At 42.9% G+C, this 24,983-nt stretch overlaps 1 protein-coding gene and 1 long non-coding RNA gene across 4 annotated transcripts in view; one reads left to right on the forward strand and one right to left on the reverse strand.

Annotated features, from left to right (window-relative positions):
- The window catches only part of ULK4 (unc-51 like kinase 4), a 449,508-nt gene that overhangs the window by 396,733 nt on the left and 27,792 nt on the right, over positions 1–24,983 (forward strand). The window lies entirely within an intron of this gene.
- On the reverse strand, positions 4,839–23,479 carry LOC135323360 (uncharacterized). 3 transcript variants are annotated; one of them, XR_010384907.1, is made up of 5 exons: positions 23,107–23,479; positions 17,336–17,516; positions 10,456–10,521; positions 8,952–9,203; positions 4,839–5,256 (listed from the first exon to the last, which is right to left on the reverse strand). It is a non-coding gene; the product is annotated as an uncharacterized LOC135323360 (long non-coding RNA). The 3 variants fall into 3 exon arrangements; XR_010384906.1 differs by having other exon boundaries at positions 4,839–5,259; XR_010384905.1 differs by lacking the exon at positions 8,952–9,203 and having other exon boundaries at positions 4,839–5,259.

Raw genomic sequence — 24,983 nt, forward strand, 5'->3', positions numbered from 1 at the left:
CCACATATTCCCAGCACCACTTATGAAGACATGTGTCTTTTCTCCATTGTGTGTTCTTGCCTCCTTTGTCACAGATTAATTGGCCATAAGTGCATGGATTTATTTCTGGGCTCTCTGTTCTGTCCCATTGATCTATGTATCTGTTTTTTTTTAAACCCAGTACCCTACTGTTTTGATTACTGTACCTTTGTAATATAGTCTGAAGTCAGGGAAATGATACTCTCAACTCTGTTCTTCTTTCTCAAGATTGTTTTGGCTATTCAGGGTCTTCTGAGTTTCCATACAAATTTTAAAATTATTTGTTCTAGTTCTGTGGAAAATGCCATTGGTTTTTGATAAGGATTGTGTTGAATCTGTAGATTGCCTTGGGTAATATGGTCATTGCAACAATATTTATTCTTTCAACCAATGAACACTTGTATATCTTTCCATCTGTTTGTGTTGTCTTCGTTTTCTCTCATCAGTGCCTCTTAGTTTTCCGAGTACTGGTCTTTTACCTCCTTAGATAGGTTGATTCCTAGGTATTTTATTCTTTTTAAAGCGACTATAAATGTGATTGTTTCCTTACTTTCTCTTTCTGATAATTAGTTATTAGTATATAGAAATGCAGTCAATTTTTATATGTTTATTTTATATCCTGGAACTTTACCAAATTGTTGGTGACCTCTAGTAGTTTTCTGGTGGTATCTTTATAATTTTCTATGTACAGTATTATGTCATCTGCAAACAATGACAGTTTTACTTCTTTCTTTCTTTCTAATTTGAGTTCCTTTGCTGATTCTAGGGCTACTGCCTAATCCCTAGTGGGCAGAGCTGGGTCCTGGGTCTCTGACTGTGAGGCCATGGGGGTCCGGGGTCCTGGGTCCAGTGCCTGTTCACTGGTTTGTGTGGCTGGGTCCTGGATGCTCTCATGGGCAGAGCCATGTCCAGGGGTAGCTGTGGGCTCTGGGGTTCTTAAGGAAGCCTACCTGCTGGTGGTTAAAGTTAGGGCTGTGTCCCTGCCCAGTTAGTTGCTTGGCCTGGAGTGTCCCAATACTGATGTGTACATACTGGTGGGTGGGAGAGGTGCTGGGTCCTGAGGCTACTAAGTTAAAGGGAGGGTTGCAAAATGCCTCTTGCCAGCACCAATGTCCATGTGGTAGAATGAGCTCCCCCAAATGACTGCTGCCACTGTCTGTATCCCCAGGTGAGTTCCAGTTGTCCCCTACCTCTCTGGAAGACTCTCCCAAATCAGTAGGTGGTCTCACCCAAGTTCCTTTCAACTTACTGCTTCTGCCCTGGGTCCCAGGGCATGTGAAATTTCTGTGTGCATTCTTTAAGAGTGGGGTCTCTATTTCTTACAGTCCTCCTGAAAGTAAGTCCTACTGGCCTTGAAAACCAAGCATTCTGGGGGTTCATCTTCTTGGTGCAGGTCCCCTGGGCTGGGGATTCCTGATATAGGGCTCAGACCCTCTGCTCTGTGGGGAGAACCTCTGTAATTGTAATTATTCTGCCATTTGTGGATCACCCACCCAGGGTTATGGGTCTTGACTATATCGCAACTCCACCCACGCTACCTGTTTTTTTGTGATTCCTTCTTTGTATCTTTAGCTGTAGAAGATCTTCTCTGGTAGGTTCCAGTCTTTTTCACTGATAGTCGTCCCATATATATTGGTAATTTTGGTGTGCCCATAAGAGGACATGAACTCAGGGTCTTTCTACTCTGCCATCTTGTCCTCTGTTAATTTTTCTTCATTCTGGTTTTCTCTTTGTTCTTTGGATTGCATAGTCTCTACTGATAAAACTTCAAGTTTGCGGATTCTTTTTTAATGCCCTTTGAAATCTGTTGTTGAGGGTCTCTAGTGAATTTCTTTTTTTGGAGGGGGGTCTCTAGTGAACTTTCCATTTCATTTTTGTACTTTTCAACACCAGAGTTTAATTTTTTTTAAATTTCTCTTTATTGATATTCTGTATTTGATGAGGCATTGTCATCATACTTTACTTATTTAAGCATAATTTCCATTATATTTTGGGACATATTTATCATCCTGCTTCAAAGTTTTATGTCTATTAAAGCTAATATCTGCATCCTGTCACAGTTTATGTTGCTTGTTCTTTTTTCCCTGTTTGGGTCATATTTTTCCATTTCTTTGTGTATTCATAATTTCTGTTGGTAACTAAAGATATTTAAGATCATATATTGTAGCAACTCTGGTTACTTCAGAGTTTGTTACTGTTACTTGCTTATTTGTTCAGTGATTAACAAGTTACTGTAGTGTAGTCTGTTTCTCCTTACCGTCTCCACAGCTCTCATAAAGCCTTCTCAAGGGTGCAGCCTTGGACATACTGCACAGTCACCCTGGGATGATCATGGTTTTAGAAGGCGCCATGTTTCTTTCCCTGATTTATCCAGTACGCCTTTTTGGTATCATACTCAGCTGTGATCCTTTATTAATTGTCTTCAGGATGCTCTGTACAAAAATTGCTCCCCAGTCTGATCCAGTTAAATTTGGGCCCCTTTACTGGGGGAATTTTTAGAGGCCAGCCTTTGAGGTTTGTTCTGACCCCAGGAGGCACCTCTGAGCTGTGTCTTTCCTTGGTTCTCTCTGGTAAAGAAGATAGCCTACAGTTTAGTTTGTTGCTATGATAAAACTGTTGGCCTCCCCTTACTTGCATACCACCAAAATCATCTTTGTTTTTGAGGGCATCCTGAGGCTTGAACTTCATCACACTCTGTTCCAAATGAAGTCAGTTCCTTTGAGAAGAGTTGGAGTTCTTTGTTTTTATATCCTGTCCCTTCCCTTGGGCAAAATCTCTGAGCCACAGATCTGGAGCTAGAGGAGGAAACAGTGATCACTTTCTAATGAGTGCCACCCCTGTTTTACGAGCAGGGTTGAGTGGGGGCTCCAGCCTCTGGCCTTCTCAGCTTATGTATTCTAGGATGGAACAAACTGGGGCAGGGGCAATCAGGGCACCCATATTCTTGGTGTGCCACACCTGGCGTAGAGTATCTGCTCTCTGAGTGGGAGCTGGGTGGAGGAAGGGAGCCTCCAGCCTCTCAGTTGTATTTGTCTAGAGTTTAGCCTCTGCATCACATAGTTGGGCAGGATAAGAAACTTGGTGGCCTGCCCCTCCTGGGGGTGTATCACAGCCTTTAAGTAGGAACTGACAGGAAAGGGAGTCCTATATTCTTAGCTTCACCAGTCTGGAGTGGAGTTCTCTGCATACTGAGCTGGAAAGGGGGAGGGATAGAGTGGCTTGTGGTTGAAATGCCGCAGAATTTCACTGTTTTTACTGATGTTAGTGGATCTTCTTGAAGAACTGTGTCTTCATTTACTGTATACCCTTAAGACAGTTTTAGACACTTAAAAACATAATTTCTACCAGTTAGGCTTGTTTTCTTGGGGAGTGGGTCCATGGAGCTCCTCATGCTGCCATTCCAAAAGTTGGGAACACCATTTTTTCCTCAGAAGAACAGCTGCTGACAGACTGTGATTCGACTTGGGCATTTGGCAGTCTTTTTCTCAAAAATCAACAAAGTCTGTCACTTTGGGAAAAAAACAGCTGACACATTCATTGCCACAAAATTGAGTTTTCAAGCAAGAATTAGAATTTAGAAATGTGTAATCACCACTGAGACTTTGACAGCTCCCTGATACTTAAAAGACTTTTCTGATAAGATCAGTGGTAATATTAATAAAGGTGATTTTTTTTATATTAAATAATGAAGTATGTCAGCATTTGAGCAGATCTTTACAACTCATGAGACCGGTATTTTCAAGATGACAAACACATAGTAATTCAAAATTTTGTATGATAAAACTCTGTTCAAAGTGCATGATAAACCAGTGGGTTTCAGTGTAATAGAGTATAAAATGTTTATTGATACAGTTTCCATTCCATGCCACAGTTATCCTTAAGAACCTACCACTTGTTGAATTTTGGTGTAGTATCAAAGAGGAATACTCCCAGTGCCCTGGAAAGACAGTTATGATACTTCTTCATTTTTCAGTTACATATCTGAGCCTCAGTTTTCTTCATCTAGTTCAACCAAAACAATATATCTCAGTAGATTGAATACAGAAGCAGATATGAGAGCCCAACTGTCTTTTAATACACCAGACATTAAAGAATTTTCAAAAATATAAAACAATGCCACTCTTGTTCCTCAATTTTCTTGTTTTGAAAAATGCATCTTTTGAAGTAAAACATTTGCTAGTATGCATGGTTTTATCATTATTATTTTTAAGTGAATTTATAAATATTTTAAATGTCTCAGCTTTGATTTGGCATTGATAAATATACCCCATATAAATAAAAGGTCTTTGAGGTCCTCAATTTTTTAAAATGTAAAGAGTCCTGAGAAAAAAAAAGTTTGGAAACCACTCATCTAATGTAGACCTATATATAATCTCCATTTTATATATATATAAAATACATATATATATATATATAATTAGTGTTTTCATATATATGTGTATGTGTATTTGTAATATGTACTGTATATGTGCACAGATACATATATGTATGAAGGCCTGCATTGAACAAAGATGTGTTCTTTATAAGAACACATGGAACAATTACACTTACAGATTATTATAAAATTTCTTAACAAATTTAAAATATTTACTCAGACCACATTTCTAACCACCATCAGATTCAATTAGAAATGAATAATAAAATCAACCATTGTATCATCACTGCCACCACTAACATTATTTGTTTGGAAACTATAGAATATACATATTCCTAAATAATTCATGGCTTTAGAAGTATTTCATAATGTTAAAACTGAAACTGTTTAGAACTGTTCTGGTTTAGTTGTCTGTTACCACAAAACCAACCACACTGAAATTCACTGGTCTGAAAAAATAACATTTATTTTGTGGACAGATCTGTAGTCTGGCTTGGACTCAGTAAAGTCAGCATGTCTCTGCTCCTCGGGGCATCAGCTGGCACATGTCAAAGGCTGGGGGTTGGGATCATCTAAAGACTTACTCTTGTGTCTGGCAATTGATGGTAGCTGTCAGCTGAAATAGCTAGATGCGGCCTCTTCACGTAGCCTGGGCTTCACCAGAACATGGCAGCTCCTTCTAAGGATGACCATCTCAGTACAGCCTTGTAGTAGCTGTGTTTCCTGTTATGACCTAGCTTCAGAAGTCACTCACCATCACTTCTCTCTACTTGAGGTCAGTCATTAAGGCTGAAGGAGGCAGGAAATTAGACTCCATCTTCTGATAGGAGGGTTGTCAGAGAACTCGTGGGCGTGTTTTAAAACTACTATGGAAATGAGATAATAAAATTATATAGTTCAACTTAAGCAGCACTTTAGTACTTTAGCTAGAGGTACATTTTTCGCATTCAAAACAAATTTTAAAAACCACTGAAAATAAATGTGGTGAATATTCAACTAAAGAAGCTTACAAAAGAATAACCGATTAAGCGCAAAGAAAGCAGAAGGAAGGAACTGCTAGATATAAGAGTAGAAATTAATGAAGTAGAAAATAATGCAATAAATGAGATCAACAACATCAAAAGATGTTCTTAGAAAATTCTAATAAAATAGTCCTACTAGCTAAGGAAAAAACAGCAAATAAATACCAACAGTGAGAGCAACAGCTAATGTTTAATGAGCACTAAATGTATTAGTTGTTATTTTTATTGCCAAGGACTGATCTAAGCATATTACGTACATTGCCCAGTTCAATTTTCACAACAATCATGTGAGATTGGTACTTTAGATAACCCTAATTTACAGATGATGAAACCAAAGCGTTATAGAGGTTGAATAATTTGCCCATGGGACACGTAGCCACTGAGTGCCTCACTACTTTTCATCTTTGCTATATCTGTAATTATGTACCACTTTTGATTCCTAATGGTGTTTGTGTCTCCTCTCATTTTCTGAGTAACTATTCTGGAGATTTGTCTACTGTATTGGTCTCTAAGAATCATCTGTTGACTTTGTTGAATTTGTATGTATTTCATTCATCTTTGCTCCTACAGTTCTATTTTCTTTAGATCTGTTCTTTTCTTTTTCTAATTTATTAATTTGCATGATAAGCTCATTACTTTTCAGCAGCCTTTCTTCTTTTCTAATATAGTAATTTAGGGCTATAAATATCCCTCATAGGGCCACTTGCACTGCATTCTTCAAGTTTTTATATATAGCATTTTTATTACCACTCAGATCTAAACTTTTTAAAGAATTTTATTATAATCCTTTCTTTGGATCATGAGTTATTTCTAAGTGAGGTTTTGGGGTTCCAAACCTCTAGGTTGTTTTGTTGTTACTGATTCCTAATTGAATTGCACTGTGGTCAGAGAACCTTATCTGTATGGATTCTGATTCCTAAAAAATGTTGAGATTTGCTTTATGGCCTAGTTATGTTAGGACTAGTGTTTAACGTTTGCATTAGAGGAATATGCATCCTTCAGTTGGTGGGTGTATATCCATCAAATTGAGCCTATTAATTATTCTGCTGGAATATTGTATATCTACTTTAATTTTTTATCTGCCTGATTCTCAGCCAGGTTGTAAATTTGTACATTTCTCCTTACAGTTCTATCAGTTTTTGCTCCCTGTATTTTGACTCTAGTTTACTGGTGCAGTTAAGTTTAGAATTGTTTTATTATATTGGTGATTTGAAACCTTTAATATTTTACAGTAACTTTTTATGTCTCTAATAATGGTTTTTATCTTAAGGTCTGTTTTTAAAATTAATACAGTTATGCTAGATTTCTTTGATTATTACTTTCCTGGTAGGTCTTTTTCCACATTTTTTTCTTGCAGCCTGTCCACATCCTTGTTTTAGAAGTGCCTTGGATAAAGAGCATGGAGCTGAATTTTGTTTTGTTTGCTATTCTTTGTATAACTATCTCAGTTACACTTTTAACTTTATTTTCTTAGTTTAACTCTTTTTGTAAAGTATCTTTCATACAGAAGGGCATATAAACATATTTGCATCATTTAGAGAATAATTATAATGCAAACAGACGGGTAACTGAGATGAGGTTTGGAAAACTGACACTGTCAGTCCCTCGGAAACACCTGTGTGTCCTCTCCCATTACATCCACTCTTCTCCATGTAACCACACTCCTCGTTTTTGTGATAATCATTCCCTTCTTTTCCATATATTAATTTTGCCATCTTTCCCCATTAACTTTACAATTTCTTTTATTTTCTAATCAAAACACTTGAGACTTTAAATTATCCTTTCAGTAGCCCTCTAGTTAAAAACTACAAATTTCAATATGTAGTCTTTCTGTTGTTAGTTCTAAATATGTTCTGTGTTCCATGCTTTCACCTTTGTGTCGTTAAGCAGTATGTTTGAAATATTCAAAATGTATGGGTTTTTTAAAAAGTATCTTAATAATTTTTTCTATTTTAATTTCATCATAGGTCAGAGAATACCATCTAGATGATGACAGTTGTTAGCTATTCATTGAGACTATCTTTGTAGCCTAATCTGTGGTCAGTTTTTGTAATTTTTCCACATGTTTGAAAAAAGAATCTATGCTTTGGCTATAAGGGTAAAGGATTGCATGTATCCATTATATTTGTCTTGTTAGTTCTGTTACATTCCTATTTTTATAATCTTCCCATTGTTTATGGCTGCAGATAGACGTCTCTTACTGTGATTATAGATTTCAGTGTCTCCTTTCTACTTTGTATATTTTAGAATTGCGACGGTTACATGTGTGAACATCACAGTTGTTAGCTTCCTGGCAAACTTCCTAGAGAACTGTTCTTTATCAATGTGTTTAGGCCTCTTCATCTTCGTTCTTAATAGTGCGTTTTACCTTGAGGTCTGTTTTACCCTTCTTTTGCTTGTTGTATTAGTCAGGGTTCTTCAGGGAAACAGAACTAGTAGGATGCGTATATAGAGGGTTGTTTTTTTTTTTTAAAGTAATTGGCTCACAGGATTTTGGAGGCTTGTTGAGTCCAAAATCTGCTAGGGAGATCAGTGTTTTTCTACTAAGGCCTTCAACTGACTGGCTGCATCCCACCCACATTATGGAGGATAATCTACTTAAAATCTTTTAATTTAAATGTTAATCTCATCTTAAAAAATGCCTTCACAGAAACATCCGGAATAGTGTTTGACCAAATATCTGGGCACTGTGGCCTTAGCCAAGGTGAAACATAAAATTAACTGTCACACTTGTATTTTATTTTTGCTTTTACTCTCAACCTTTCTCTGCTTTTATGCTTTTAGGTAAGTTTCATGTAAATAACATAAAGTTAGATTTTATTGTTGTTTTTATCTGATCTGACAGTCTGTCTTGTAACTAGTTTATTCTGTTTTCATTCCTTGTGATCACGTTTGGAGTTACTTTTTTCTACCATTTTATTTTGTGTTTTTCTGATTCTTCCCCCCTCCCCCACCTTTTTTTCCCCCTGGCTTTAATAAATTGAGAGGTAAATAAGTATGTATCCTTTTCTTCTACTGGTTTGGAAGATATACATTCTGTTTCTTTTATTTAATAATTATCTTTAAAAAGTTATAATTGATTTAAGGAAGTCTAAATGCAGTGCTGCTTAAAGCCTGAGACACATGTTGGTCCCAGCCCAAGAGCTTGGTTGTACTAGTTCACAATGAGATGAATGTGGAGATTGAGTTTCCATAGCACGTAAGGATGGAAAGTGAGACCTTGGATAAATATGGGAAAGGAAGTAGAAACTCAAGCCTTTGGGTAACAAAATGAGCATGTTCTGAGGCAGCCACCACCGGTCCAGGTTTTAATTTCTTCCTTGTATTTTCCCACTGGGGATTTCCCTTATTCCCTTACCAGTTCAGCTGTATAGTTAAGGGAACGTGGGTTATGTTTTATCAACACATCTAGGCTATTATAGGGTGAGAATTTTTAGTCTAGGTCTTAATGTTGGAAATGGAAGTCTCTCACAAGGCATCTTTATCATCAGGAAAAATATTAATATATTTAATGTAAAGGAAGCAGAGGGACCCACCTTTACAGAGGGCTGGAGTTTCCCTCCCCAGGATAGAAACCTTCCGCACTCTGGGCCTGGCTCTGTCATTTTGATGGCCCAGCATGTACATCCCTCTCTGTATTAGGGGAATGTTCTCTTCCTTCTTCCTTGGCAGGAAGCTTGAATGATAATCCTTTGTACTCCTGGTCCAGCCTCCTTGGCAGCTGGGCTGCAAGTGGAGATTTCAACTCTACCCCTCAGACTCCCTCACTGCACACTTTGACATAGGAGCTAGAGACATAACAAAAAGCAAGAGGTGGTGAGTTTGCTCTCTGGGGAAGTGACAGGATCCCAGTTTGCCAGATTGATTCCCTGACACCACCGAGCAGAAGCAGGTCTGTTGCTAGTCATGGCTGGTGGATAATGACTGTCCCAGTCAGAAGTGGCCGTGATGCAAACTGGGGTACCTTGTAGCAGGGGCAGTGATTGGTGTGGACTTCATCCCTGAAAGCTTAGCCTCAAGGCTTCCAGCTCCCTTCACAGTTGTGAGCCCCTAATATCTTTCTCTGCTTGTCAGCCAGGGTTGATCTGGGCAGCTTGCTGCTAAAAACTAAGAGTCCAAGTGTTCTATTTATCCACGTTAGAAGTTTTCATTTCCACTGAGCCAACAGGTCCCTGTTTTCTTGACGAAGGAAACGTGGGCAGTTGGTTCACCATGTTACTCATGATACTGAGCACCCCCTACTCACATTTCCCAAGCCTTCAAATGTGTCCCTTTCTCTGGTGGCACTCACTCACAGAGCATCCATTTGACCTTGACTCACAGACCATCCATTTGGCTTTGGTGTCAATCTTAAATAGGCAGGATATCCAGCCCCTTCCCAGGTATTTTTGAGAATTCTTGGGGCTCTTTGAATACCTTTTGACTGTAACCTCTCACCTCATGCTCCACCACACAGCTCCCAGATTCAATTCCGGCCACTTCTGTGGGCTGCTGTCCCCCACCCAGCATGGGGTACCTCAGCACATAGGTGTAGCCACAGAACTTGCTACCTAAGGTGACCGTGAGTTACAGACTTGAGCAAGTCAGAAGGAAACTACAGTGCAGAAAAGACAAATTTACAGCTGTAGTCTTAAAGATCCTCACTACGCCCTGGCCCAGAGAACCCTTATCTCAGAGGACCCTGCTAGGCACGTATGCAGAAACTCACTTCTGATTGTGAATCACTGGAGATTGGTTGTCTGTATTTTACTGTGAAGAAATAAGTTAGGAAGAAATCAAGCTGACACCTCCCTGCCTCCATGGAAACGTTTGCATGTTACTCCAGTGTGCTCTCATATAAATGTGGTGGCACATTTCTGCCATCACAAGGTCTTAATTTTAATGACTGCTGCTTCCCCCCCGCCTTTTCTTTGAGAAGTGGAATTAACACTCCAGCATGAACTAGAAATGCTAAATTGTTAATAGCTTCCCTAGAGGTTTACTTTTTGCTGTGACACCTTCCATGATTTAATCTTGATTTAGGCAGAGTAAAATACTCACAGTGTAGGCTCCTGAACTGGGAGTTCTTTCAGTGTTCAAGAAGAAGAAAATCTTTTCTCCCAAACCCTGAGAAGAAGAAAATGTCGAACCCAATTTAAAGCCAAAAAATTATTATCAGAGCCAATGCTATAGTTTTTAAAAACTGCAATGACTTAAGAATAATTATACTATTTGCTTATTTGTATTTGAATGTTTGATGTTTTATGAATTTTGAATATGATACTGATTTTGGTTGGCTCTTCTGACACAAATGCATAATTCTGTCTTCTAATCTTTTGCTACAGACTTTTAGTATATTTCATTTTAAAAAGAATTTCACTTAATACTTTGAAATTCTCTCATGCTGTCTACATCAAATTAGAGATAAATTATTTATATTTTTATTATTTAAATAAACTTGTTTATCTGAAGTTTGACATACAGAGAGCCAAGGAGTAGCTGCTTTGCTAACATAGGTCACTAAAATGTTTGAAATTATCTATACCCCACAACAGACATTCATTGTAAATTTATTTGCAATCATAGCTTATTACTTTTCTTCATTTTAAAATTCTGTTCACTTTAAATAAGGACCATTTTGCAACTTGGTATGTGAACTTTTTGGAGAATAATTGGGAAGTCAATAAACCAGTGCTCCAGCTGAGCAATATTCTAAATATTTCACGTACTTTGAAAATAGTTAAAGTAAATGGCTCATCACAACATGCGGTTTTCATAAAACTACCTCTTTCCATCACAGACTTGATTGTTTAGGGAATAATCTTTCACTGTGTCATCTTCATCAGCCACCCATTCTTTCGTCTTCTTTCTTCAGAAGGCCACCAGACATTTAAAAGCCCAATGGGAGCTTGGCTTCCACTGCATCCTTGTTTTCTTTCTTCTTCATGGATTCCAGACATATTAAAGTCCCTATTTACTAACTTGCTTAAGCAGCTCACTGAGTTCTGATTCAAGTATCATTTTTTTCCACTCAGTCATGAGTTGGCGTTAACTCCGTGTATCTCTGCAAGAAAAGCTAACTGTATTTTAAACTGATAGTCAAACCCTTTAAATACATCTGTTCAGTTCTCCATTAGCCAAGCATTCTTCACTGCACTTATGCAAGTAAAAGTAGTTTCCTGTGAGGACACATCCAAATGCTTTGAATAATTATAATTTCCCCTGTTCTTGCTCTGACATCCTCAGTATGACCATTCATTATCAGCTAAGCCTGGGCTTCGGTGTCAATCTTAAATAGAAAATTTTAAATGTATTAATGTTATAAAAATACTTATTAATCAAGAGGCCAAGATTGTTTTAGAACCTTAAGCTGAGTTCTGCTGTAGACAATCAACATCAGATAGCTCTTAGAACTAGAACACTCCTTCCAAAGGGGTGTCTTCTGAAGGGGTGCTACATTTATCATGGATTCAGACTAACTTAGTTTTCACAGACACACTTTATCCTTATACGTATTTTGATTGTGCGATCTTTTGATGATAACATAGCTGACAATGTATACTAAATGGCAACCAAACCTTTGATTTTATGTTCTTTCACATTTCTTATATTTGTATTAATAGATACTTAAAGGTACGTTTACCCAGATGCATTCCTCTGCAAAACTATAAACATAGCACACCAGAAAGCCTGTTCCTGTACAAAATTGTGATCTACCATTCTGCCCAGTGCTTAAGCTATTGTCTGGTTGAAAGTTAAATAAATTAGGATTGGTGTGAAATCTTTTCAGCTGTCTCTGTACCATTAAATAAGTTAGTGCTCATGTGTTATATCAGTTCCTGGTGCATAACTTGGAGCTAATTAGAAGGTATCTTGGGTCTTGGGAAGATTCAGTCCATTGTATTCTGTCGTTATGTTGAAATGCACATCTCCCCTAATCTTAAAAGATTGAATAGCATTCCACTTAAAAATGAAATAAAATGCCAGCTGGTTAAGAGAGAAAAAATCTACTTAGTATAATATTCTTCACATCAGCGGCACCATCGCTGCAGGTATTGATTTCTCCTCATTTCACTCGGCTCAGTCTTGACTAATGAAGGCAGCCAGCCGTGTAGATGATCCCTGGGCAATAAATGATTCAGAAATCAAGCCTTTTAATTTTGGAGTGAAATCCAGCAGCCTCCACTGACCCTTCCTGGGTCCTGTTCCACCCCTGTGGCGGCAGGACCCTGGACAAGACCCTGAGCCCACAGAGTATCACACCAAACACTCTCATGACCCTCTTTCTCAGAGTTCAGCTACCTCCCTGTTGTGACTTCAAGTCCCGGCTATTCTAGATCAGAAAGAAGCCCCCTGAATCCATGAAATGGTCAAAATTGGATTATATTCAGTCCAGAAAGTGTTCAGTCAGTACTGTGGAATCTGATGTCAAGTTTCATGGAACTGCTGTTCAATTAACGTGTCCTGGTGCTTACACCTCTTCCAGAGTCAGCAGAGGGCAGAAACGCCACTCTGTGCCAGGCACTGGGTTGTGACACTGTTAATAACATCTTTTATTCTTCTATAGCTCCAAATTAACATGACCTTTTTTTTTTTTTTTGAGTTGGGGGGTTTTGTAATTTTGCTCTTTCTTATCCCTGATCCCAGGGTCTAAAATTAAGGGGTGGAAGAAAAGTCAATTCAACAAATACTTATTTACCTACTATGTACCAGACTCCATTGTAAGATCTGGTGATGCATCAGTAAAACAGAACAGACTTAAATCCCTGCTCTTGTAAAGTTTACTTTCTAGTGGGGGGGAAGCTGACAGTCAACAGCAAACACACGACATTATCGTATACAGTGTATGGTGAATTACACAGTACAGCAGAAAGTAGTAAGTGTTGGGGGCAAGTTAACAAAGAAATGGGAGTATAAGGGATGACAGGGTTTGGCTGCAGCTGGGAAGGTGCCAGTTGTGAAAAGACTCGAAGGAGGTGAGGGAGTAAGCCACGGAGGTGTCTTGGAGAAGAACACCAGGCGGAGGAAACAGCAGGTACAAAGGCCCTGAAATGGGAGTGTACCCGACTTAACTCAAAAACAAGAAGGTTCAAGGAACAGCAGGGAGGCCAGTGTGGAGACAGTGGTGACCGGGAGGGGAGAGCAGTGGACACTGAGGTCAGGTTACTACAGTCTCAAGGAAAAGGGTAACTGTATCTTGGCCCAGGGTGGTGGCACCAGGGGTGGTGAGAAGTGGTCAGATTTGCGATGTGTTTTGGAGACAGAACTGGATTTCCTGACAGATTGGATTTGGGGCAGGAGAGAGAGAAAGAAGTCAACGATGATTGCAGGTAGAGTAGATTTAGAGGGCAAGATAGGGTGTTCACTTGTTCAGTTTGAGATGCCTGTTAGAGATACAAGTAGGTGTCCCTCCGGCCTAATTTGACTTTTCCTTCCAGTCTTGGTACTGACTTGGTCTTGGCGAGGCATGTGCATAGGCTCAGAAGCGTCTGGGTTTTCCTTGTTGTTTCATGGGCATGATAGGCTGAAAGTTAGCCTGATTTCTAGAGCACTAACTATAACCCACCTCTTAACTTGCTGTGCAAAAGCCTTCCGGAATGCCAGAAAGCGAACGTAACGTTTCTAGGTGGTCACCTTTGAGTCTCTAATTTGTGTTCTAAGAAGAGAAAATTAATTCTTTTATAAATGGCAGTGCTTTAACCACTCTTAGCCACAAATCACTTGTCTCGTGGCTGAGAGGATGTCACTGTAGCATTCTCCTAGCTGGGACCTATGTGGTCCTTTCTTGGCAACACCCGAGTGCACTAAACATCCGGTGGCCTCACCAGGCAGTCTGGTGGCTGTGTGCGGGCTTCTTCAGATTAAGAGGAAGCTTCTCCCAGCTGTGCTCATATTATTTGGGGGGTGTTCTGCCATCACAGAATAATTGTAATACAAATATCAGTGAAAACTTATTGCAAAATCCTGTATTGTTATGATTATATGATTATGTTAAATAATGCCCATTAAAAACATACACTTGGAGGAAAGTTGCACATGGTTAAATACTATATCTGTAGTGATGAGGGTTCCTCCTCTAAAAACTCATTTAGAAAAACAAATACCCACCAGTTTTCACAGTTTAGAGCTGCTCTAAATGGGCCAGAAATAAATATCTTAGTAACATTCACCTCTTCCTCAGTTCTCTGCGTTTTCACAATCTTGTGCCAATCTCATTTACCCCGTGGTATGTAAATCAGACAGCTCCGTGTTGCCCTAGGCTTTCATCTACTCAAAGAAATGTAACCAAAGCTCCCATTTTTCAATTTTTCATCTACTAAATTTGTATCTCCTAAAAATAAATCCAATGCTGCAACTGTGTGTTGACACTGGAACTCAAACCCTGCTGGTATCAGTGGAAGTTGGTTCAGCCGCTGTGGAAAGTGTCTGGTGGCATGTTTCAAGGGCCATATTATTGTTAATAACCTTGACTCAGTAATTCTGTTCCTAAGAATTTATCCTAATCATCTGAAACATGGGAAATGTTACATGTATAAAATTACTTATAATTCTCAGAAATTACAAGCAATTTAAAAGCCCATCAACATGGGCATGGTTAGGTAAATGATATACTCCTTTGGCGGAGTATTTTATAGTCAGAAATTATTATAATAAATACAGATTAGCAGTGTGGGAAAAGATGTGGGCTGTAATGGTTGGAAGTAAAGCAGCACAAGAATAGTATGTTCACTGGGGTTCCAAATTATTCCTCCAGAGCAGAGAATCTCAAAGCATAAGAATCTCCCCACTCAAATTTCTAGGAGACCTCCTAGTTGCATCCGTTAAATAACTGATATTGCTGCATTAGCCAATCACCCTCAAAATTACTGACTTAAAACATGAGCCACATTCCTAGCTCATGATTCTGTAAGTCAGCCACTTAGACTGGGAGGTGCTGGTGATTCTTCAGCTGGTCTTGCTCAGGCTGTCTCCTGCATCCTTGTTCAGCTGCAGGTCATGTGGGTGGCTCTGCACAACCACTGGGCTGTCTCACATATCCGGGACTTTGGCAGGGACAGCTGGGCCAGTTCTGTCCCATGTGGCCTCTTCTTCTCCAGCAGGCTAGCCCAGGCTCGTTCTCATAGACAGAGATCCAAGAGGGAGGATGGGAGGGTGCAAAAGCCTCTTGAATCCTAGGCTTGAAACTGCTACACTGTCACTTCCATCGCATCCCATTGGCCAAAGCAAGTCACGGGCAGCCCAGATTCAAGAGTGGGAAATAGACTCCAGCTCTTGACGGGAGATGCTGCAGGGTCAGTGTCTTGTGTAGGTACAGAGAGGAGGGTACTTGTAGCTATTTTTGCAAACGTTCCACCCCACCAACTCACTGAATTGTTGAGATTCCTTATAACCCTCTGTGATTCTCTAAAGAGTTCAGATATTCCATACCTGATGCTTTACCCCAGGCTGAGAGCCAACCAAGCACTCAGACCAGCACCACTTGGGATTGGCCATGGTGCCCATTCTGACTGCTCAGTCCCATGCCACACCAATTCTGAAGTATTTTGAACATTTCTTCCTTTGACGCTCTCTGATTGGAGGACTCCCGGTATGCAGGAAAGTTTACAACCTCCCCAGGGTCATCGCTTCTCTAACATACAGTCTGGAGAAGGGAAACCTAATAGCTCAGTGATTTAATAATCTTCCATGACAGGAGGCATAACTATGGAAGCTGGGACCCTGGCTTCTTAACTTCTAGATCAAAGTCTTACTTTTTGACTTAATGGGGAAGAAAAATGAGACTAGGAAGATCTCTATTTCCAGACAGCACTAATTCTGGTTAGTTCACTTATGTTAAAAATAGGAAAACATGGGGGGACAGTGATGGCATCATGTTGAAATTATCTCTCACTTTTGGGGACTGACCAGTACGGGTTGAATGGAAAGCTTTAAACTCTTAACTATTTTATCTTTAAACTCTTGCCCAAATTACTGCTTTTGTCCTTTGAATCCCAATGTTCTCTCTCCTTATTGACAGAAAAACTGAAATAGTTATTCATCTGTCAGAAACTCAAAAGCCAATTTTTTAAGTGTTAAAGTAGCTTTCTGGTTTGAGTTTATATGTTAGCCTTGTAAGCCAAGTATTATTTTTCATCAGTTGCATTTTAAGCTGAATGTCACTTGCTGTGGATGGTGTATGATCCTACTTGGGTGTCTGATTCTTCCATTCATCAGCTGAATCAAACGACAGGTGCACTATTCTCAGTAGTGTTGAGGGATTTTTTGCTGGCTGTAAACCCATAAGGCGAAGCACTGCCTAGTCAGTTGCTGGCTGAGGACATACTGGCTTGTGTCAGGCCTTTGACCTCTAGGTGCAACAAGTGTAGGTGTTACATGGTCCAGGAGAGCATCGTTTGTGTCCTTTGCACCTGGGATAATGAGCCAAAGTTCATGCTCTTCTGCATGTGATTATGCACTAGCGCATCCAAGAACTTCTGATGGCCTGACCATCCTTAGCCTCTTACAGTGAGAGAGGTTGTATTTGGCAAGGAATTACTTTGGGAAGCAGCAATCGTCCATCAGAAAGCACTTCAGGTGTTAGAGAAAAGAAATCATTAACAGTATGAATTTTTCTTTGGCTTCAGTTGATTTCAATGGCTCTTAACTTATGATGCTTTAAGAAAGTGTTGCTCCAAGCCCCTCAGAGATTCTGACTTCTGGGTCTTGAGGGGCCTGGACATCTGTGTTTCAAAGCTGTAGAGGTGATTCTGATGTGCAGCAAGGATGGAGACCCCCCTGGATTAGACCTACATTCTGAGGAAGAAAGGTCTGCCAGTCCTTTAAGGGGGGCTCAACCTCAGCATCCTTTGGTCTCCCACTTTGCCAATGTGAGATGCTGAAAAACCTCCTGGGCCCCTCATACGGTGTGGCATTAGTCTCAAAATCAAAAAGCTGGGCATACCGTGTGTTCTGCTTTCCAAGCACCTGTAGCAGGAAGAAGCCACCGCTGCCAGTGCTAGGCATTGATGATTGCAGAGAGGGAGGAGCCAGGGGTCCAGAAGGAGTCCAGGGTCACACAGCATGCACAGGAAAACGAAACAGCAGATTAGTGCAGGCCGGAGCACGGCGGGCACTCATAGCAGCTGTAGAAGGGAAAGAAATACCTGCAGTCATTGGGTCCCTGAAGGATGGACGGGGTTCAGGGAGGCAAGGAGACAACACATTCCTGGCAGGGAGCTGGTACCTGTTAGCACATGGGGCACAGCCCCCCTCACTGTCTCACGCCCCATTTGCAGAGGTCTGAAGCTTGGGGGAAATTGGAAGATTAGATCTTTTTCTGCTTGGGAAAAATTAGGAGATTAGATCTTACTGCTGTGTTCACTGTCCATTTCACCAATGTGATTCTTCCTCCTCCTTCCTTCTATGACCCTCATTCTGCTTATTCTGCATTGATCTGGGTGTCACCCCAAGGCCCTTTGCAGCCTGGCCCCGCCCCTGCCCCTCCATCAGTCAGCTTCCAGCCTTAAGGACCTCGGAGACCTGGGCTTCTTGCTCTGGCCCTTTGATGTCTTAGAGCCCTGAGTCCTGGAGTTCCCTCTGTAGACACTCATGCTGTGCTCTTCCTCTGGCTCCTCCATGTCTCCTTCGGACTTTCACCACCGCCCCTCCTCCACCAAAGGTCTCTAACGTCTCATGGGTAATTCTCTGCACCGATGGCACTGAGCTGCTGGGCAGAGTTTTCTGTGCGGCTCCTCCAGGCAGGACAGACCTTCCTGACTCCCAGCTTCAGCCAGGGAGCTCAGCTCTGGTTTAGCAAGTCTGCGGCCAGTGGCCTTGAGCTCGCCCCAGGCTAGTGCCACCTCCAGCCACCTCTGTGGTCGGGATCCCCAGAGGGTTCAGCTTCCTGTCCCACTCTCCACTACCCTCTCCTTTCAGTCCTTTCCCTTGCCTTCAGACTGAGTGATGTGTCTCCCTGTCATTTGGGTTGTGGAATACCCTGCATTTTGATGTGTTTTGAAAAAAGGAGGGAGTTCTCACATCACTGCTGCTGCCCATATCGACTTGAGGTCACATTGTCATTATAAACCAAATCTGATGCTTCCTTTCCCATCCTCCTCACAGTTCTCTCCTACTGACAGAATAAGGTACAAGCTCCTTAGCATGGTGCACAAAGCCTCTTACAGCTGCCCCTACCCCCACCTCTGTGCCCTCCACCCGCACCTCTTAGCGTCTTCCTGCAGACTCCACCAGCCACACCACTCCCCCAGCTGGGTCCTGGGCTCATCACGCCTCCACACACCCTACATACACTGGTTCTTGCTGTCCCCTCTCCAGGGAGTCCTTCTGCATCCTCTCCGTCTCACAAACTGCATCTAATCCTTTAACATGCAGATAAAGTGTCAAATCCTCTGTGAAGCCTTCTCCACCCACCTCGCACCTGCCATCTCCTAATCTCTGACTGCCTGTGCTGCTTCCCATGAATAGTGGCTTCTCTGCCTGATCTCACGAGCAAAATCTAATCCATCCAGCACCAGCTGGAAAGGGAGCCTGGGAATTGTAGTTTCCAGGGTTCCTACTTATAGGCAAGAACTCTGAAGGCTATCGATGGTCCAGAGTATCAGGAGACGGTATTCAGTGTCTGTGTGCCACAGTCCCTCCCCACAGGGAGCCCGTGACATAGAGGAGTCTGAATAATTCTGGGCAGCCCCTGGCGCGAGCTTTAGAAGGTTGCTTCCCCATCATTCAGTACCTCAGCAGTAGAACTCGCCCAGTTGCTTGGGCCTCTCTGAAGCCTTCCCAGTACAGCCCACTAGTCACTGAGACCACCACGCCGCTTGGCAGGGCTCATTGAGGAGTGGAAGCCAGGTGAGGATGGCAGACATGTAGAAGAGAGGCAGTCTAACCTGAAGAGTGAGAGCAGAGGCTCAGAAGCCAGACTGTGTGGGTTCAAATACCAGTGCCTCCCCTTTCCAGCTGGGTGGATGTTACTTAACCTCTGTCTCAATTTCCCTGTCTGTTAAATGGAGATAATAATTGAGCCTCTGCATCCAACTGTTGTCTGATTAAATGGGTTAATTCACATAAAGTATGGTACGTAGCAACTCTTCAGTACACTTAGCTGTCATCATCATGGTCACTGCCGCCGCCACCACCACCATCATTATTGCCATTCCTGTAGTCAAATATGGCAGAGACCTCACCAGGTCTTGTACCAAAATAAGTTTACATTAATGGAAAAGATGAAGGTCAGGGTCCATTCCCGGATGTTAAACTGACTGTCTCCCCACCTTGGGCTTCTGCCCTGCCATCTGAGCTGTCTCCTCTGTACAGTGAGGAGAGGTCTGGTGAATCTGCCCCCAGATTCCTCCTGCTCTGTCGACCTTAGACTCTGCGGGATGCCGTGGGATGCCGCTCAGGCTCTCATCCTGCTGGAAGTTAATTTCAGCCTTGCCTTTTTGTCAGTATAGTATGTTGGTATTCAGTCACCATATCGTATTAAGCTCGCTTTGGCTTTTGTGGGCATTTTCAGTAATGCTGAGTTTCTGAGGGAATTTTGTGACAGTGTTTGTGATTATTGTGGTGGGTTTTGAGTACAGATGATTGTAAAATCTAGGAATTCAGAGTATTGAGTAGCCCTTGGGGATGTATCATTTTCCAGTCACTTCAGTGTACTGTATCTTCTCCCTCTGATAACTGAAAATGGTAAACTTGGCAAATCAGAGCCATGATCTTGAAATGGTCGGTGCACTCAGGTGATGATGTGTTGTTCCAAAATTAAGAATATTTTAAATGTGTGGTTTACAATTGCTGTAACAGTAGTAACAAAACAATTGAAAAAAATGTGTGAATGTATGGGAGAGGAAGCTATGATAGCAAAAGTTTGGAAGCCTCAAGAGTTGCCCTGTTACTTCAGATGCTCCTCCCATAGTGCTCTGTGACACAGAGCTCCCTTCCCCATACCCAGTGTGCTCCGTGCAATGGGTCCCCAACAGTTAGTTGAGGGTGCCCATCTTGGGAGACCCTGCTTTCTTGTGAACCAGAACAAAGGGGACCACAAAAGTCTGCCATCTTTGACCATTACAACATTTCAAGACTAGGTTGGCAATGGTGGCCATTCAAAGAATTACCTCGAGGAGGGTTCTTCTCTGAGTAGACACAGGTACTGGGCAGGTCCCTGAGTAGGGCTGGCAGGTCTTCGGCTGCTGATACCTTGGAGTATAAGTCAAGGCCCCTCAAAGCATTCTCAGGGTCATGTATTAGGTACTGATAGTTACCAGCAAATCATAAAACCTCTGAGTTAAACCATTCATGCAGGGAGGGGGTGTGTTACATCCCATGGAAGCAAGTCCAGGAGTCCAGAAGGCTCTGAGGTCCTACTTCCTCCACGTCCTCAAAGTGTTCTCCTTCCGTGAGCTGCTTTCTTGGGCTGTAGCAGGACATTTGCCGTGGCTCCAGATCATATCAAGATAGACCCTCCAGAGATTCTCCAAGACCTGCCCAGGTCTTCAAGAAGGGACCCTTCCCAAGAAGCCCCCAGCAGACGTCCCCTGAAGCCTCAGTGACCAGATTTGGGCCAGGGCCCTGCCTGGTCGTCAGCTACCAGGATTCGCTCAGATGTCAGAGGCGTCCTCCTGTACCCGAGGGGCGGTGAGGGTGCTCAGCGTCCTGCAGGCAAGCATGTGGAGGGGGAGCGTGCATCTGAGGAAAACTGGGGCTCAGTTAGGAAGAGAAAAGTGAAAGACCGGTTTTTTCGATGATCACACGTGCTCTGTTTCATGTTTTTTTTCTGTTTGTGAAATCACTTGAAGTTGCCTTTCCTCACAAAACTACATACAAAGAGTAACCAGACTCAAACTGAACATTAGTGTAATTCTCATCCTTGTCGGGTAAACCACTGTGTTCCCTTTAGGACTTTTCATGCTCAGCTCAGACTCAAGCATCCTAGAGGTCACTCCTCAGGTACTTAATGCAGTCATATCATGTCACATAGACTCATGGGTCCGAGATTCCAAAGAAACTCCAACCTGGTTTAAGAAAACAAGCCTTACAGGTCCTGTCCTTAAATGTCCCCATATGTCATCCCAGTAAATAGTGTGATTCACTGGACTAAACTTGACAAGCAAATGTGACTGTTGCTTCAGTGCAGTACTTTCTTGATGGCTCTGCTTTGTACACCTGGACTCTGGTGAACGTGCATATCAGCCTACGAGGGTTTGAGTCTTTACTGGAAAGATTTAGTTGAGAGAAAAGCTCCGTTGCCACAAGACCCAAATCTCCAGCCAGAAAACCTGCTCTCTAGCTGAAGATGCTCAAATCCCCAGAGAGCTGTGATGTCTACTGGGTGAAAGGCGAATCTAAAACATGTCCTCCGTCATTCCCAGCTCTGTGTCCTGTGCTGGGCAGAGGGAACTTACATAACCAGACCCCATGTGAGCGTCTTTTGTATCTGAATTTTGGACAGAGAAAACTCAATATAAAGATAAGCATCATATCCCATTCCGAGCCGAAATCCATAGCTCAGGGGCAGAAAATAGGAAGTGGAATCATTTTTTCTCATCACATTGTTTCAGTCCTGGAGGCAGCAGAAAACTGTGTCCCTCTCTCTGCCACTGGGGCCGACTTCCCTTCCATCCACCGTTTCTTCCTGCCTGTTGTTTCCTCATTCCTTTCTCAGCCCCAGCCTTACCTGCTTGGTGACCTTCCCCTTTGCTCTTCTGCTCCCTCTTTATTTGTCCCAGATCCAGCCCCCACCCAACCCTGCCACGACCCGTTGAGATTTTGAGCTGGCTCTGTCGTGAGGTCCTAGAGTGACCACTGCGCCCTTAATGTGCAGGGAGTGCCCTGTGCATCGGCCTCTGCCCCCTTCAGTGAGCGGTTTGCACAAACAGTGAACAGTGCGTGACCAGATGGAATGACAGCATCCCACCACTGAGACGGACACAGCCTGGGCCTCCAGGCGCTGCAGTCTTGGGGCGCTGGAGAAACGCAGTTGGTTGGAGATGATGGACATCCCTGGCGAGCCTCCTGGATAACTGTCACTCCCAGGGTGAAGGTCTTCAGAGGGCTGAAGGCACAAAGCAGGGAGGGCTAGTGTGGAGAGAAGAGGCAGCCCCGAGTGTGAGGGGGCCTGACCTTGGAGTAGGAGGAAGATGCCTGTGGTTTGGGCAGGAAGCCTTGCCCCAAACCTCTGCTCTTGCGCTGCTCTGGATGTGCATTCAGGTTTTGCCCCAGCCTCCCTGCCTCCTTAGCCATGGCTGTGACTGCAGCCTGAGGTGTTGCCTGGGCCCTGAAGAAGCTCTTCTCCCTCCTCTACCCTGGGCCCTGCCTCCTCTCTGGAAGGGCTGGATAGGCCTCGGGGCTGCACCCAAGCGGGACCTTTCACTGGTCATCACAGCCTCAGCCTGCCAGCCACCCTCACTCACTCACTCCCTTGTCCACTTCCCCCATGGCTTAGGGCAGGTTCATGGCCTCTGAGTCCTAAGCCGGGCAGATCTAAAAATGCAGTGTCGTGAGGCTACCAGGTTAACTTAGTGCCCAGTCCAAGCTCTGCAACTCCCCTCTATGGACGAAGAAAGCTGCCTCTCTGAGCTGAACTCATCCACCTCTGAAAAACCAAGATAAAAATAATGCCCACCTCTGAGGGTTATTTCAAGGACTCAAAAAGAAAATGTCTGAAAAACCTTCACAAACAATAATGTGCCGATCTGTTGTCTTTTTAAAGGAAATTGTTACCTTTGGATCACTGAAGATACAGAGTCTCCCGTTCAGGTTGGCACGTCAGTACGTCCATCAAAACAAGGTCCCCGAAAAGATCTTCTTTCCTTAGTTATTGAAGGAATGAGTTTAGCTTTAAGGCAGTCTCAGGTTCAAATTTCCACTGATGAAAAGAATATGGCGTAAACAATCTTCGGTCCAATCCTGTTTTCCGGGCACCAGATTCTCGTCTCTGGAGGCAGCCAAAATGGTCATTTTTCTGGACATCCCTCCAAAGATGCTTTAGCTCCAAAGGAGAGTGTTAGCTATTCCTTGCCCTCCCCTTTTACACAGACAGCAGCTTACTTTCCACACGGCAGCTCTCTTTCCCTCAGTTGTTTTATCTCTGCCAGAGAGGTGGAAATGGTGTTTTGCTATAGTTTTAGTGTGTATTTTACTTACTTTAAGTGAGACTATGCACAGTTTCCTGTCTAAAAGCCACGTGAGTTTCCTTTCTCATGAACTGCTTTTTCGTATGCTTTGCCAGTTTTTTAATACCGATCTTATGCGTAGTGATTTGTAGGAGCTCCTGTCTAGGGAAATGGGCTCTTTGTGAAATCTTTCACAACTCTTTTTCCCAGTGGCCAGATGGAGGACACAGGTGAGACCTGCAGTGAAGGGTTGGCTCCAAGATCAGGAAGGACATCTTGTTCAGTTGGGGTTGGTTAAAGGTTCCAAGCCTGCCGCACACTTACTGTCATTGGACAGCTGTAGGAGAATGAGAGAAATCCCCCAGTCAGTGAGCTGCAGCCCACGAAGTGTGAGGTCAGCCCCCGGGGCAGGTGTCTGCCATTCACAGATACCTTCCCCAGCTCCTTTTCTGCCCCAGATGCTGAGCCAGGCCCTTGTGCATCAACAGGAGGTTCACCCATTACACATTCTGTCCTGATGGAATCCTGGAATCATGGCCCGAGAAAGGGGCTGATTCTCTGTCCTTTCTGCATTGATGTCCCTTCCCAAATACAGCTCTGGTGAAGTCCCTGCCCGATGAGGACGGCTCGCCACCACTTGCTCTGCTTGGGGGCCGAGGGCTGCAGCAGCTGGTCAGTCTCGGTCGGAGGGCACCAGCCTCACACTGCCAGGTGGCATCACTCTGGACTCTGGACCCTACCAGTATTGGGAAAGATTCTAAGCAAATTCACCAGCAATGGGGTTGTTCTCTCATGAGCTTTCAAACATCCAAGGGACACACCAACTTGTCTGGACTAGTAGCCGAAAGGTTTGCTCTGAACACCGTTACTGATTTTTCCCCCACCCTCTCTCTCTCCACCCTTTGGCCGTTCTCTGAAAGCCCAGATTCTGATCTTTCTTTGAAAAGAGTATTTCTCAAAAGAAATGTTTTCTCCCTCCGCTAGGCACTCCTGCAACAAGAGAAGAGGAACCGGAGGCTTTGATCTTGTCGGCATTCTTTTTAAGTTTGATCTTTTGATCTGATGTTTTGTTTCTGTGTACTTAATGGTTTGCTTCAAAATCACCTAAATATCAGGTCAAATAAGACAAATGCCTTTCAAAAGCCAAACCCATACCCACGCTTTGTTGTCACCCCTAACAAAGTGCTGTGAAATTGTCCTTTGCCACTGGCAAATGATTTCTAACCTGGCAGGAGCTCAAGGGGAGAGCTTTGCCGGCCTAAGGACCCCCGAAGCCCAGATAGCAAATGACACATCAGTCACTCTGCTTTGTCCTGTCACTTTCCTGATACTCTTTACGGGAAGTAGTCGGTAGGTTCTTCTCCCAGGGCGTTCACCGAGCACCTCAGGCTATGCAGTGTGCCTGTGTCTCTCTCCTGAGGGTTGTGGGATGACCCTACTTTGACCCCATCGGACTATGGGCGTCTGAGCCAGTTTGCTGGGTGG

The sequence above is a fragment of the Camelus dromedarius genome, chromosome 17, assembly GCF_036321535.1.
Source record: "Camelus dromedarius isolate mCamDro1 chromosome 17, mCamDro1.pat, whole genome shotgun sequence".
Taxonomy (NCBI): domain Eukaryota; kingdom Metazoa; phylum Chordata; class Mammalia; order Artiodactyla; family Camelidae; genus Camelus; species Camelus dromedarius.